The sequence below is a fragment of the Lepeophtheirus salmonis genome, chromosome 10 (genome assembly GCF_016086655.4).
Source record: "Lepeophtheirus salmonis chromosome 10, UVic_Lsal_1.4, whole genome shotgun sequence".
Taxonomy (NCBI): domain Eukaryota; kingdom Metazoa; phylum Arthropoda; class Copepoda; order Siphonostomatoida; family Caligidae; genus Lepeophtheirus; species Lepeophtheirus salmonis.
Window position 1 is genome coordinate 21,556,788 of NC_052140.2, and position 15,796 is coordinate 21,572,583.

A 15,796-nucleotide genomic window follows, 5' to 3' on the forward strand; every position below is an offset into this window, starting at 1 on the left:
GTCCGCCGTAGTCATCGCATTGGTGTATAATGGAGGTGAAATCTCCAATTCAACGATTGCTTCAACCTTAGGAGTGAATTTACGGACTGTTCAGCGTATCCGTAAGAAGCTAGAGGACACCTGGGATGTTGATGCCACCATAAAGAGGGCACCCAAGGAGGAGGGCGCCGACAGGAAGGTCAGGGACACCGACTTTGTCGACAAGGTGAAGAAGATGGTTGAGGATGACCCTACCAGGTTCCATGAAGGCCATGGCGAGGGATCTGGGGCCCTGGGTGTATGAACAGGAGTCAGCACCCTGCCATGTGTCCAAAATCTCCATGCAGTGGTTAACCGAGAAATGTTATGACGTCGTAACCAAGGATTTGTGGCCTCCTAACTCTCCCGACCTTAATCTTTTGGACTATTTCGTCTGGGACTAAGTCAAGAGACATACCAACAGACATCCCCATAGCACCAAGGCCAGCCTGATGGACTCCATCAAGGAGATATTCGGCAACATGGACAATGAGATGGTCAGAAGAGCCTGCGGTCGGTTCAGAGGCCGTATTGAGGCTGTTAGTGATGCCAACGGTAATTATATCGAATGAATGGCTACTCTATACCTATATGCTTGTCATAGTTTTGATTTTCAATAAAAAGTTAAAAAATCTATATTTTGTGTTGTTTTTTGTAGAAAAATATTTTGACGACAATTTGATCCCCGCTCCCTGTATAATATTGTCGTGTTCTTTTGTTTATGTGAATACTGAACCTTTCAAAATCCCATAACGGATTGCGACTATTAGTTTCAATTATGTAGTATACGGTTAGATGTTTGTTTTGTTTTTTAGTACATATTACTGCTGAATACCCCCCCCCAAGAGGAAGAAGAAATAATATTAGTTCTTTACTCCATTCATAAGATGCATTCCATAAAGTAATATTTCTATCACTTTTTTTGTAATTAAAGCCATTTTAACAAATGATCTTAAATAATTATAGCTGTGTTGACAAGTGAATAAAAATTATTCTTATGGAGCGGAAGAAAAAAAAATCTCTGTGTAAAAATGACAAAGAGAAAAAATGAATTTTTGCTTTTTAAAAAATAAATTTTATATTTGAAATTTTTTTCAAAAAAATTATTTTTCAAATGTTTTTCAAAAAATTGAATTTGTCAATTTTTACTCTACAAAATTTAATTTTTTGTGAACAATTGTGTATTTTTAAACTTTTTCCCAAAAAAAATTCTTTTGTGAATAGCTTTGGTTTTTGGGGGAAAAATCTATTAATAGAATTTGTTTTCCAACAATTTTTAATTTTTATAAATAGCTGTGTATTTTTAGAAAATTATTATAAGAAGTTGCTTTATTTTTTTTTAAATTTAATTTTTGGTGCAAAAATTTAATATTTGAAAAAAATAAAATTTAAGTTTTTTCGGAAAAGTTTTCTTCTCAATTTTTTTCAAAACCTTTCCATTTTTCCTTTTTTTTTACAATAAAAAACAAGTTGAACTACGACTTTTTTGTACATTTCTAGTAATTAGGATAGCGTAATATAGTATTGTTAACTAGAAAAAGAACACAGTCAACAAATATTAGCTCTTGGATTGATATTACGTGCTCGTAATTGTTTTTACCTCAAGAAACCAGACAATGAGAGAACAATCAGAAACGCATTATCATAATCCAAAGGCAAAAAAAAGTTGAAACAATGTCGTCTATTAAAATTACGATTGTAAGGATTACAAATTAAAATTATTTTTTCTTAAGTAAGTGCAAATTTTAGCACTTTGAATAACAAATATAAAAATAAATTTGTTGTATTTTAAAAGAGTTTTTGAGAGGGGCTTTCCACTTATTCAAAATCATTATTTGACTTCATATACCTTTAACACAAATTAGCATATTATTTTAAAATATGTTCAGCTTTGACAAAATACTTGTTTAACAAAACAAAAAATCAATTTTGTACAAAAATCAAGAAAAAGAGACGCGCTAAATTGACTTTTTTATTTTATTTGAACGTTACAATATTAAAAAGATTGCATTTTTTGTCTACTCTCGATGTTTCCACTTCTTCTGAAAGTTGTTTGGTTGAATTCGAATTAGCACCTTTTCAACTGTGAGAAGAGGGGTTTGGCATCAAGGCTCAAGGGGACCAAATGTGTCCCAAAAGAGTTCAAAACAACTCAAAAGACTCATTCGAAACTCATTCAAAAAAGTCTAACAACAAAGGAGATGTTTTTTTTGTTGTTTTTTTTCATTGCTGGTGTCAAAAGTGACGTCTCCACCCTCACAGGGCTCTTTCCACTCACTTTTTTGATTGCCCATATTTTAAATTATATACAGCATTCACAACATTTTTGATGCGACAAAAGAAAATCAATTTCGTTCAAAATAAATAAAAGAGATGCCCGAAATTGACTTTTTTTATTTCAACGTTACTTTTTTAACTTAGCTTTCTAATTATCTTCTCCAGGCCCAGTTTGACCTTTAAGTCAGAGTCCTTCTTTCTCTTCAACGTTTTAGACTTGTGTAGACGGTGGACCTAGAGACGTTCAAGGGCTGGGAGTGTGGGAATGGAAATTCGTCGATGACGTTCAAGTGTCATTTTCTCGACTAGTACTTGAGCTAGAGAACTCAGGTTTGTAAGTTTTGTAACTAACTGTTTATGCTTTAATATATCGATATATGAATTAATTTCAATCAATCAACCTTCATTAATTATTGACAAAGTAAGTTTCATATTTCAATGGACCACCCGGTAAACATTAATGTAAAAATGCCCATTTTCGACAAACTGTTCAAACAATAACGAGTCAAACAATTACGAAACACACAAATAAGATTTTTTATTATGTAGTTTTATCTTTCCTACAGCATCTAATGTAAGCCAGTCGCACTTATAAAACACAAAATACACATGACTTCAGTCTAGGTGGCCCATCTAGCGGTTGCATTTTGAACTACCACTTTTTTGACATCCTACAGCTGTAGTAACATTCTTATTGTATCTAATATTTTGTAAAAGGTCTCCGGTTTACAAAATGGTTAAGTTTACGCTCAAAGAAAATTGGGAAATACTGAAGACATACTTCCAAAATGGAGAGTCTTCAAACGAAACTGCAAGAAAATTACGTTGGTTGAAATAAAGCGCCTTCCAGGCAGTTTGTGGAAAAATTTGTGGAGCGTGTGAGCAAAACTGGTTCGTTAATGGATAAAACAACGCGTTCCCGTGTTCGTCCAGTGCACTCAATCGATAACATTGCTGCTGTTGCCGAAAGCAAATAAACGAGAAAACGTGCAAGGAGCTGCCGTTACGGTTAATGGTGAGCGCAATCGGGTCATGTTGGAAGATTTTTTGTTACCCCAAATGGAAAAGGAAGACATCGACGACATTTGGTTCCAACAACATGGCGCTACGTGCCACACAGCCAACGTTACAGTGGATCTTTTGCGCTCTGTCTTCGACAATCGCATAATAAGCCGAAATGGTAGCGTCCACTGGCCACCTCGTAGCGGCAATTTGACTCCGTTGGACTATTTTTTGTGGGAAGCCGTCACGGATAAGTGTTACACCAACCATCCAGAGACGATTGACGATTTGAAACACGAAATTGGAGTCGTCATTGTAGCTATTGAAGCTGACACAATCGAAAATGTATTGAAAAAATTAGGTCGATGGAATGGGCTACTGTAAGGCCAGTTACAGCTATATGAATGAAATTGTGTTCTATCATCAACCGGAATGTTGAGGCTTTCATATAAAAAGAAATGATTGAAAAATATCCATTTGGTTTTTTATAGCGATATCAAAAGGTAAAAGTTTTGTGGGTCACTCTTTATAATAAAATAGTTGGTTTCTTCATAATACACATTTTCCTAGCTGTATTTTTGTGATGACCACAAATTATGCAATTTCTAATGAAAATAATAATTCATTTTTTCAGAAGGACCAAATTTTTTTTGAGTTGATTCACATATTTGGCTAATTAACAACTGATTTTGTTCCTTTTTTTTTTTTTTGTTCTTTGGGATAAAACGGTGCGTGATATAATAAATGTAACGTCCTGTGCACTAAACCGTAATTATAGTAAGGAAAACAAAGAAGTAAATGGATATATTTGCAGAAAGAAAAAGAAATGAATTCATCAACATGTAATATCAGATTAATAAATGATATCATTATTTGGAAAATGAACCAATTAAGATCTTATTTTCACCAATATAATTTTTTGCTATTATAACTAAATATGTGAAACAAACACTTTTTACAATATATTATTAGTCTATTAGCGTTGTCACGATACCAATAATTTTATACTTGGTTGAATATCAAAACTACTATCTGTAATTTGATACTTTGTCGATTAAAATAGAAAAAAAATGTCGTTTAGAGCAACTCACACGCACTTAATTTGTCTGCAGGATTTTTGTTCGGGGTGGTGGAAGGGGATTAGTTCAAAAATTTGATGATGTTATAATGAAAATATTTCATTTTTTCTTTGTTTTAGATAAGAAAATTTCTAGCTTAGAAACTTAGGGGGATGCTTCATTGGTAGGACAATTTATTTTTGACGTAATAACACTGCATATACCTGTTTTAATATTTATTTCTTTTCTCCAGGAGCCACTGAGGCCATTGGATCATATCGCAGGGAGAATAAGTTCCGGTTGTAAAAAATTGACAAAGAGTCCAGCAGTTTCTACGGCCTTCCCAAAGGTCTTATGAGACCTAGAAAATCCCTGTGGCAAGGGAAAAGGGGAATAGGAAGTTAACAATTACATTGGCAAGAATTACCAATTACAAAAAAAGGTCGAGCTTAAAAATACACCGGATTTGCATCACTATGCATCAGTCGTACTCATGTCCAAAGAAAGATCTCCTTGGTAATTATCTTCTGGTTGATAGGAATTAATTTCATTATAGTTTTTTTCGTACTAACAATAGTCCGGTATATTGGAAAGAAAAAAAAAACACACACAATCATCCACAGAGTGCGACAGAAAGAAATTTTTCGAGATCAAAAAGCGAAACTAAGACCTTAATAACTTTTTATTAGAGAAGAATAATGAAAAATGTTATTGAAAAACTTTTAACAATTAATGATTAAATATGGCCACCTCCAGCTTCTAGAGGAAATTGGAACTTGCTTGCTACAATTTAAACGGCAGACATTTTGGCCTATTACTTCTTGATGGGAAACTAGCTCTTGCACATTTCTGTGTGATCTCGTCCCAGAAGTCAGCAAAGTGCTCCTTGAGAAGCTATGTGTCTTCAATGCCATATGGCTGGAGGCACCGTCTTGGGTCCAGACAAAGTTGTTCTCAGAATAGTTAACCTTCAGCCACAGTAAGAGTTTACACCTCAGGACCTTATGGTAGGCTCAACTCCGATTTCCTCATTGGGCTTGAAGAAAAAGGGATCCATTTTCTACCCATCCAAAGCCACGACTCCCAAGCATACTGTTTAGACCTGATATTTTGTCCTGAAGGTGATGCTGCTATAAATATGTCGTTTCTGCGGTTCAAATTCTGGTCGACTGTGATGATCTTCTTGTTTGGGAAGATCTTCACAGTCAACGGACGACTCTTCAAGTAATTAAGGACTTTCTTGCATCTCTCAAGCCTTAATGCCTTCATCCTGTCGGAGAGGAGATGTCTTGGAGTCCTGACAAAGCTCTTTATGCCAAGGGTCTAGTTAACTGCGCCCCTGAGGGTAATTTCGTCCACATTGAACTTGTCAGCCAAGCGGTGCATTGATTCTGTTGTATCTTCCTTGATCGTGGTCTCCAGGGACTTGAAAAATGGTTTATCTCGCTTCAAACTATTTCCTCCACTTCCTGTTCTTTTTCACTCCTTCCCCATTCTCCTTGGGCAACCTAACGTTCCGAACTCTCCTCAAGGTCACACCGACAATGTCTGAAATTCTTTTTGGATCAACATCCATGTCGAGGAGATCCGAAACCCTTTGCACTTTTGATCCCTGTTCACTCATTTTTCGTCCGATTAAAGATAAAATCAAAACAACATATCGGAACCTGAAACCTTAATTAATTTTATTGAAGTAGAAAAATTTTCCTACTGCACTCTGTCCGAAAATCTGTAATTTTATGGGGCAACAAGTTGAAATTAACTCCCAAACAAATCCTGTGTTACTTGCCGTTTTTCATGAGCAAAGTCACACAATACTTAGACATTTAAAATTTGATGACGCAGAAAGTACTTTAGCTCACTGCTAAACCTCATCTTGAGTCACATTCATTTTACTTTCTATATAAACAGTACTTCCCTCTTTTTTTTTTTAAATCTGAGTTGAACTCAACTACTGCAGGATTCAATTCATTTTATAGAGTGCTCCTTGTTTCTAATACTCCTTTTTTTCTGTATACTGTATCATTATATGATATACATCATGGAGCACTACATACAGCTAGTGGGGTGTCAGTCCTTATTCCTTCCGTTCAGTACAGTAAGTCTTAGGACCGGTCCTATCGGTCCTTGGGACCGGTACTTAGGACTGTCGATCCTTGGATTTTTTCATAAAAATATTGACGGTTTATTAAGACAAATAAAATAGATGAAATATGTATTAAGATTATTCCACGTATCTTGCAAAACATATTATTTTTTTCCAGGGTTGTTGATTTTTTTGATTAAAATGACTTTTATGAAGCTCTGCTGAGGAGCTATTGTCTCGATTACAGCCAATAGCCTAGGCTCAGATTAGATACAAATGGACAAATGCACTATTGCTCAAGCATTTTATATTTGGAAAGAGTTATGTGACCATCTCAAAAACAACCAGCAAGTGGAAAAACTGTTGAGAAAAAGATATCAACAGTTCATTACAAACATGTTTGATCTTTGACTGGAGGGGAAGAAGCTTAATGAAGAAGAGATGAACATGGCAATGTTCCTAGCATCATGAAGTTTCAGGCTAGATCGCCTCCTTTTCAGTTATTTAAGTTTACAGAACCTATGACCAAGACAATGTACACTACTGAATGGTGGGAATCTCATGTGCAATACTGTAGTGATATTCGGACTGCAGTTTATCAGCTTATAACTGCTGTAGCCTCGTCATCTGGAGTAGAACGAGTCTTCTCATCTTTTGGACATATACATTCTAAGCTACAGAACCGCCACGGTACAGAGAATGCAGCAAAACATGTTTTCTTTTCAAATCCATGAATGAACAGAACTCTAACAACTATTTAGTTTCAGATGAAGTCATGTTTTTCTTTTGTAATCGATGTTTGCATGAATAAACTCATGATAAGGATATTTCATAAAAATATGTTAGATTCAGTCAGACTCAGCAGAAATTTATCTTAAAAGAACAATATTTTAATTTACAATTAAGGAATAATAATTTCAGTTGTGTAAGAAATCTCAGAAAAAAAGTTAAAAAGGACAAAATTTATTAAGTTGACCATAAAGTACAAATCATTTCAGTTCTATATGTAAACTCAGAAGAAATTTAGTTAGTAAAGACAAAATATACTTAATTCATAATCAAGAAATAATTCTTTCAGTTGTATAAGTAGACAAGGTCATTTTTCTTTAATTATGCTGCATTAAGAAAATAATTATTGTCCATCAAAATGTCTGATTATTTTTTTAATTTTCCCTTATTTTTTATTTATATATTTTTATTTTATAAAAGTATGATTTAAATCATTGACTTTTATAAAAAAAATCATTTGATTAAAATCAACCTGATTTAAATTAAACAACCCTGTTTTCTTCATTATCATACAATAAAATGCAAACATATTATAAATTATAATGTTAATTAGTGATATGATTTATTCTTTCTAAACTGTCTCATGATGAAATGTAAGGTTTTGAAATGCCTGGTAGAGACGTATAAATAAAATTTCTTTAAATTTTCCTGGAAAATCCCAATTTCTTCCGTGCAACTATGCCGAATAACATTCTAGCTTTTAAAACTTTGAACTGTGTTTCATTCATATTCAAACCTAAAAAAATATTGTTGTACCTCAGGTAATGGAAGGTTTTTGGAAGAAGTGTCTTCTATGTCGATTTTGATGAATGATATCAATCCTACAATTGTTGTCAATTCTCAAAGTCCTGGACCAAACTATTATATAGTAGATATATTGAGTTTTTATTATTTTTAGATACTGGTAGGACATATTTAATGCATCATAGCTGATGAATTTCTTATATATTCTTCATTTTTTTGCAACAGTAATATTTTTAACTATATTAGCAACATTACTAATATTCTTAAAAATATAACTTTTTTTTTTATATAAATACTTAATCATTCAATAAGAATTTGAAAAATGAGTTATAATTAACTTCATTTTAACATTTAAAAATATATGGCTAAGAAAAATATTAGGATACATTTAAACTACACTTAAAAGTATTTACAATTTAAAGGATATTTAATTTGAGTAGGTATCTCAAGAAACAATTTTTATTGTATTTTTACTCTTTTAAATTCCCCACTAAAGCAATTGTAATACTGTAACCTTTTAAAAACGATACAGTTTATTTATGTGAAGCTCATGTCTCGACATTCTGAGACCTTAAAATAACGCACTACATAGGTATTTAAAAAATAAACCCTCAATTGTTATTGTTTAGAGCTTATATTTGAAGTTGCAAATTGTAAGCATTTTTTGGCATGTTAAAAAAATAAGGAACCCAAAAAAAACCAACACGGCACACCTGACAATTTGAAGAATGTTTTGGGGGAGAGGAAATTAGCTTTCATAACATTTCAATAGTTTTGGTCCAAGTATCTACGTATGAAGCAAGTATATAGAGAGGAGTTACTCCATTGTCGATCTTTAAATCCTACTTTCAGTCCAATAGGGACTTTCCTTTACAACGTGTGCGTGAAAATGGTCCAAACCCCTGTTGGTGTAAACCAAAAAGAAAACCATATCTTGGCAACTTATATAGATGACATATTTACTGAAAAATATCACTAAATAAATGATAATGCTCCTTGCTCGAAAAAAACGTCAGAATTTTCTAAAATAAGAAGAAATCATTCATAATAGTAGTAATATATTGCAAATTACCAACATTTACATTTTTTAAATATATATACATGCTAGTATTTTGACAACTTTCTCGTACCTTTCGCATGGTCCAGATGTAGTACTCTGTCAAGGCGTCCCAGTGCTGACTGACCGTGGCTTTGAGAGCCTCGGTGTTTGGATGACGACCAACTGAAGGCTCCCTCTCGGCATGTACCCAAAAGCTGAAGTCAAGGGGGTTGGCATCAAGGCGGCTGCATGGGGGGGGGCGAAAAGTGTCTAAAAAACGAGTCTTACAACGGCTCTCCACCCTTACAAGTCTCTTTCCACCCTCTTTTTTATAGATCTCAGGACAGTATGTTGTGAAACCCCGAGATCTATTGTATGGGCTTTGATGGAAATGAAGGGATTGCCCTGGGCTATTTTCTTTAACTCCTCCGGATCAACTTTGGCCTTTTTGACAAAGCCCATTTTCCTCTCCACGTTTCAGACTTGTTGACGGCTTCGACAGTGGTCCTAGAGACACCCAACTCCTTGGAGTGCGCGAATGGAAATTTGTTCATCACGTTCAAGTGTCATTTTCTCGACTTGTACGATAGCTAGAAAGCTCTAGTTTATTTTGTTTTCTAACCCATGGGTTATGCTTTAATGTATTGAAATATGAATAAATTTTAATCACTCAACCAGTGTTTAGATTTTAATGGAACACCTGGTATTTATGACTCTCTAACAGCTCTTCAGTGTTATTCTCAATCATTGATGGGTATTGTAACCAAATTGATTTTAATTTATTTATTATTGAGCCTAGGGGTTTGCCTCTGAAGGATATAAGTAATTTATCCTTGGTTGTTATATTTACACATGTATTTTGTTATGAAACGTCTTACTTCAACAATAATTATACAAAGAGTCCACATACCTTCTACGAGGAACTTGAACTTTCAGACAAGACGGCCAACCGTAGTATTTTTGGACCTATTGGTCAATTGTCATATTTTTAGTTGCAATACTAGAACAATTATAGAAATGGAAGAAAATTTCCTTGAATTAGAGGTACCACAAGAGTATGACAATATTCCTACAGTGGTCGAACATAAGTCGAATAATTATTCAAAATTAAATTAATATCAGGCTTTTTCGACTGCGAATCTGAAAATAACTTGTTCCACAACAGCTAGTTGGGGAAGTAATGATGGGTTATGTAAAAATCGCAGTATGGGGTTTTGCATTAAATATATACAATACCCACTAATTGCATCCAATTAGTCTCTAAAGTCATAAAGAGATTATATTAAATATTTGAATAATTGCATTATAAAATTGTCAGACAAAAATTAATAAATTCGTTTTTCTAATAATGGAAAAGTTCATTTGTAAAGAAAAGTAATTAAGATATTATGTTTCTAGAAAAAAGGACATTGAAAATATATTAAGATCCTGATTATTCGATTATGTTTCGACAAAATTTGAAAATTTTTCGGTATTATTTATTTATATAAGAAAAAAAAACTATATGAAAATTTGAACAAAAGACTTGTAACTATTTTTGTTAAATTTTAAACCATGGAATTTTGTAGCATATATCAATGCTTTTCGACATAATTTATTACATTAAAGGAAAAAATACTTTTGTAGAATAAATTATATTGAATATAACCTTACGGAGCGAAAAAAAGGGGATTTTTTAAAAGTTGATTTTCATCATTTGGCTGTGATTTCATCACGGCCTCTGATCTTTTTATGCTTGTAGTGATTTTGTTTTTTCCATAAATTTCATATGTTTCAAAATATTCGTTAAAATTGTCAATTTCACATTTTGTACATTCTACTTATCTCCTTGTTCTAATGATATTTATATTGAATATTTATAGTAAGTAATATGTCTAAACAAACTGAAAAAGATGTAGTCTATACATCTTCATTATTCATTTGTCATCCATTATTAAAATGCACTCGATTTGTATGACAAGTTATTAGTTTACTCAGATTTTTCATCTTTTAAAATTAAATAGTAATGATTACATATTTGGAAAAAGCTTATTCAGATTTCTAGGACAGGTTTTGTACAAAGTGGCGTAAATTTTGTGAATTTATTAGCTGGCCCTTATTTTTGGAATTAGTAATGGGAAGTATGTAAGTATTTTCTTTTCCTTAGCATTTGTCATTATTATTCAATAATTCCTGAGTAGTGAACATCCTTTCCTAAATGGATTCAATTATATTCAAAACGTTTGAACGTTTGTGCATGCTCATAAAAGACGGAGCGTAACCCTGAGGATTTGTTGCAGAGTAATAATTGTAAGTCCTTGTTGGACTCAGAGTAGAATTGAGGATCAACATTGGATTAATTCTTGCCTATGTCCTTGTGTATTTCCTTCTTCCCCTTTTGTCTTGTCACAATGGATTGTAGCTGCTCTGGAGAAATGGCATGAGCGTTATTCTTTCTCTCCTCTGAAATATTCTTCAAAATGAGGGGATACGTTGTTGATTTTTGACTTCCTTTTTTTTTTAAACATGCCCATTATACACACGATTTACATCACTACTTATAATTTTAATATCGTCTTATAAACAACTACTAGAATCACCTTACCTTTTAGTGGATAGGAAAAATAATATTTTAAAAATATATATTTCAAACGTAAGTTAGTATGTAATCAAACATTTCAGTCTCAATAGAAATACGCTGCACAAACACCCATGAACGACCACCACTTTCAAACTATTATATTGTTATAACTTGTTGAATAGATAAATGTGCTCAATGAAAGAGGAGTTTTATTATAAACCTTGCTCACTCTGTATACTAAAGCACGTTACGATCCCTCATACAGCATGCGTCTTCAGCATTTTTCCTTCTTTTTATTTTCAAGAGGGAAAAAAAGAAAAAAATCCTTCTCTTTTTTGTTGATATATGTTTACAGATCAAAGATTTATTTCTCTTCAGAAGGTTTCTTTAGTAACTATTATGTTAGTAGTTCAAAGATATATACGTTAGACTAAGATATGGCCTTACTGTAGAGTTGTCTTGGTATTTATTTAGGTATGCATTGCAGTCCAATCCCACTTGGAGCTCCTTAAAGTAGGTAAAACTAAAGGACTTTAGAGAAAGAGCGGTTAAGGAAAAATAAAACAATTGAATCTAAAAAGAGGAAAGACTATGTTTCTAACACTGAACTATAATATCGTGTTATTGTGCCGTGGTACCCCTTATTTTTCTCTTTTTGCTAGGGGGGAGACGTCTGTTCAAACTGTCTGCGTGAATAGAGGAACATATAGCAGCTTCTAATTTTAAGCCAATCAGAATAGAGAATTACTCAATCCTACCTTCCTTACCTTGAGTGTCTACTCTTCGCCTAGAGCCCACTAGGTAAAATATATCCCTCGTGACGTCATTTTATTATTCTGGTATATGGGGTGTCATAGAGTAACTTCCTTTTCTAAAAGATAATAATAAAATAAGTTTTATTTTGTAATGATGGAACACATTTAAAGTTTTTGTATATATAGTTTTGTGAAATGAAGGACGTCTTCTATTGTTCATACACTTAACAAACAAAATTTTGGTATTTAAATACCCTGCCATTTTTCTTTAAATAACTTGTCAATAAAAGGTTTTAGATATTTACATGTTTTGCAGAAGTTGGGATTTTGTACAAGTTTTAACTTGTATGATCAAATTGTACAAGTTGGAACCAAAAAAGGAGATACATAATTTGAAATGAATGATTTACAGCATTTGGGATAAGGATATTAGAATACTTTTACTATCTTAATTAGTTTAATTATATATATTTTTATCCTTTGTATTTATTGATAAATGTCCTGGTGGGTTAGTCACTGCTAGGTAGTATGTAGGTAGAAGATTTATTTCAATAATTTATTCAACCTGAATACAGAAATAAAATGCACATTTGCTTGATACAATATCTTTGGATTTAGACACATACAATGAGTAGTATTAATAGTAATATTTCTTTGAAAAAGAGGCCTTTATGAATGCCTTAGAGCCTTTGGAAAGATGGAGGTAGTCAACAAGGGTACATAGAAGGATGTAAGCAAGTAAAAACAGACAGGTTTCTTTCCAAAATAATACAAAAAAACACAAAGAAGAGCAGTACTGTTATTTATAATAGTGACGTCTGTGTGTTGGTTCAGCAAAATTCAAAATAAATGGAGAACAGATGAGCCTTCAGCGTGTCCTCTTTCAGTGGAAGTATGGGAGGCCTATCCGCATCTATGGAAAGCTTTAAAGTAGTAGGTAGTTTATAATAAAGTGTTAAACATACTAAGTTTCCTCCAAGCCTTTTATTATCGTTAACGTCACAAAAAATTAATAATCTGATTTTTGTCTTATATGGTTGAAAGAATATTAATACATTTTGGTGTCATCAATTTTTTTTCATTGTTACGTAAAAAAAACCAGTTTTTTAAATACATCTAGATAAAAAAAAACACTTAGGAATATATGTACCAACTTTTGAATAGATGATGGAACAATCCCTCCAAATTATGCATACACGTGCCAACTAGTAGCTCAGACTAAATAAATGAAATTAAATATTATTATAATGTTTTTTTCTCCATAGACAAGGCTGGATTAAGGGTACTGTAGGCCTAAGGCTGCTTACTAGAGAAGGCCCTTATTTTGCAAACCAAGCTACTAAAATAATACAAGTACATACATGACAAATTGAAATGATTGACTGTAAAAAAAAACATAAACATAACATAAAAACATGTATTAAATCTAGTGTATTACAATGTATATTTAAAATTAAATTGTCCTAGCCTTACAGCTAGCAAACGTATGAATGATGTCATCGACATTCAAACCTCTTCCAACATCACTCTCCATGCTGAAATGTGATAGCGCAGATAGGCGTGTATCTGACATTGTTGAACGTAGATAGTTAGTTATTAACTCGTTTAAGTACGGAAAGAGATCGTTTTCACCTATAATTGGTAACCATGAAGTCAAAACCAAGGGTATAACTATTTCAACATTTGGAAAACTCACAGTAATCTTGGTCTCAATGATTATTCTCTATAGCCACATAGATTTTGTCTCCGTATCTTTTTTATGAGAGGGCAATCTTTCATATTTGCCACAAATTGAATAAATTCTCGACAGAAGTCTTCCTTAAGATCATCAGTGTACTTTTTACATATGCGTCGAATACCTTCAGCAATGTCTTCAGTGTCTATATTTATTGTAAAGTTGCCAATGATCCCAAATACTTTATAAATACTATCATATCCTTTTCTGCATCAGTTTATCACAGGTGAAAATTAATGTTTGAATTTGAAATGCTTCCTTGGGAGTTAAATCTGCTGATGTACCCTCATCATGTGTTTCTTTCTTTTACGAGCTTTGTAGTCTTGGTTGTGTGTTTCATTGACTTCCTTTTGTTCATAGACATCAAAATTGTCCCTTATTGTTTGAATAACTGTTTGTAAAGATTTCTAGTGCCCAACTGCTCTTGAAATATCAATATGTGAACTTTGCAGATTAATGCTATATTTATTGAAAGTTTATAATATTTCATTCCACATTTTACATAATATACCAGTTTCCTGAAGTTACAAAGAGTTATTTAGATTTCTTGCCAATTTTCTTCTACCTGCTCTTTCATGTTCATTATCCTGAACATTTTCAAGAGCAGTAGTAACTTTTGTAACTTGGCAACCTTTTTCAAGTGAATCTGTTAAGATCTTCCATCATTATGTTAATGCAGAGAAAAAGTTGTGCAACTCTTGCATTAAGCAAAAGAAAGACATAGCTGCAATACAGCAATCAACAGCTGATTGGCCCACAAGGCTTAATGAGTGAGCAAGACAATGTATACAATCTGCCAATCCATTTTTCATTTTAATGTGAGCTTGCATTCCTTAGTAATTTCCAATCATAATGTTGACATTCTCATACCTCTGACACTTGCAAAGTTCAATATCTACTTTATGCTCTTCTAAAAAGTTTGTTAGGTAACATGCAAGCTGTTCACCTGTATGGATGTATATACTTATAAAGGTAAGAAAACATTCAACAGGACCTTCCGGAAGAACATACCGTAATATTACTGTAAGAGTGTCTACATGTGAAAGGTCTGGGGTGTTGAGTCCTCAGACACTGAATAATATTGTGCAGTTTTGACTTCATTAATTATAACCTCAAGAGTATTTTCTTGCGTTTCATTTTTTCTTCACCAGTTTTTAATTTTTCTAGTAATTTGCGCAGTAATGTAGGCTCGCACACTGGAAAACAAAAAATATTAATAATACTCCGTCTTTCTCTGATAAATATAATGTTAAATGAAGATATTAATAATACATTTGCGCAGTAATGTAGGCTTGCACACTGAAAACAAAAAATATTAATAATACTCCGTCTCTCTCTGATAAATATAATGTTAAATGAAGATATTAATAATACACTCTGTTTCTCTCCGTAAAATGCAAGAGCCTGTATGAAAAACTTCCTTTCAATCGAGAATGAAGTTACGCTTGTTTCGTTCCTGCCAATAACATGCAGTGCGAGTGATGCGTGTGTGCGTCACGCGAACAAATGATTGTTTAGCTTGTATGTTGTATCGTCAGTCCTCACTGACATGTGACAATAACATAACATCCATTGCGAGGGGATTTCGAAATACGAGTTAAAAAGGATAGTGCAATGTGCAGGTGAAAGATTAAAAAAATTGAATTTTTCCAGGGCCTAGGGCTACAACCTTAGTAGCCTAATAGTTTATCCGGCCTTGTCCATAGATTATCTTAAAGTGGAATAAATAGAAA

At 33.0% G+C, this 15,796-nt stretch overlaps 1 protein-coding gene across 1 annotated transcript in view; it reads right to left on the reverse strand.

Moving 5' to 3' along the window:
- Positions 1 to 11,809, reverse strand: part of LOC121125559 (uncharacterized) — a 60,061-nt gene extending 48,252 nt beyond the window's left edge. Inside the window, exon 1 of the mRNA XM_040720756.2 lies at positions 11,598 to 11,809. The gene's annotated coding sequence lies outside the window, so the exon portion shown is untranslated. The remainder of the gene's footprint in view (positions 1 to 11,597) is intronic.
- Between the last annotated feature and the right edge of the window lie 3,987 nt (positions 11,810 to 15,796).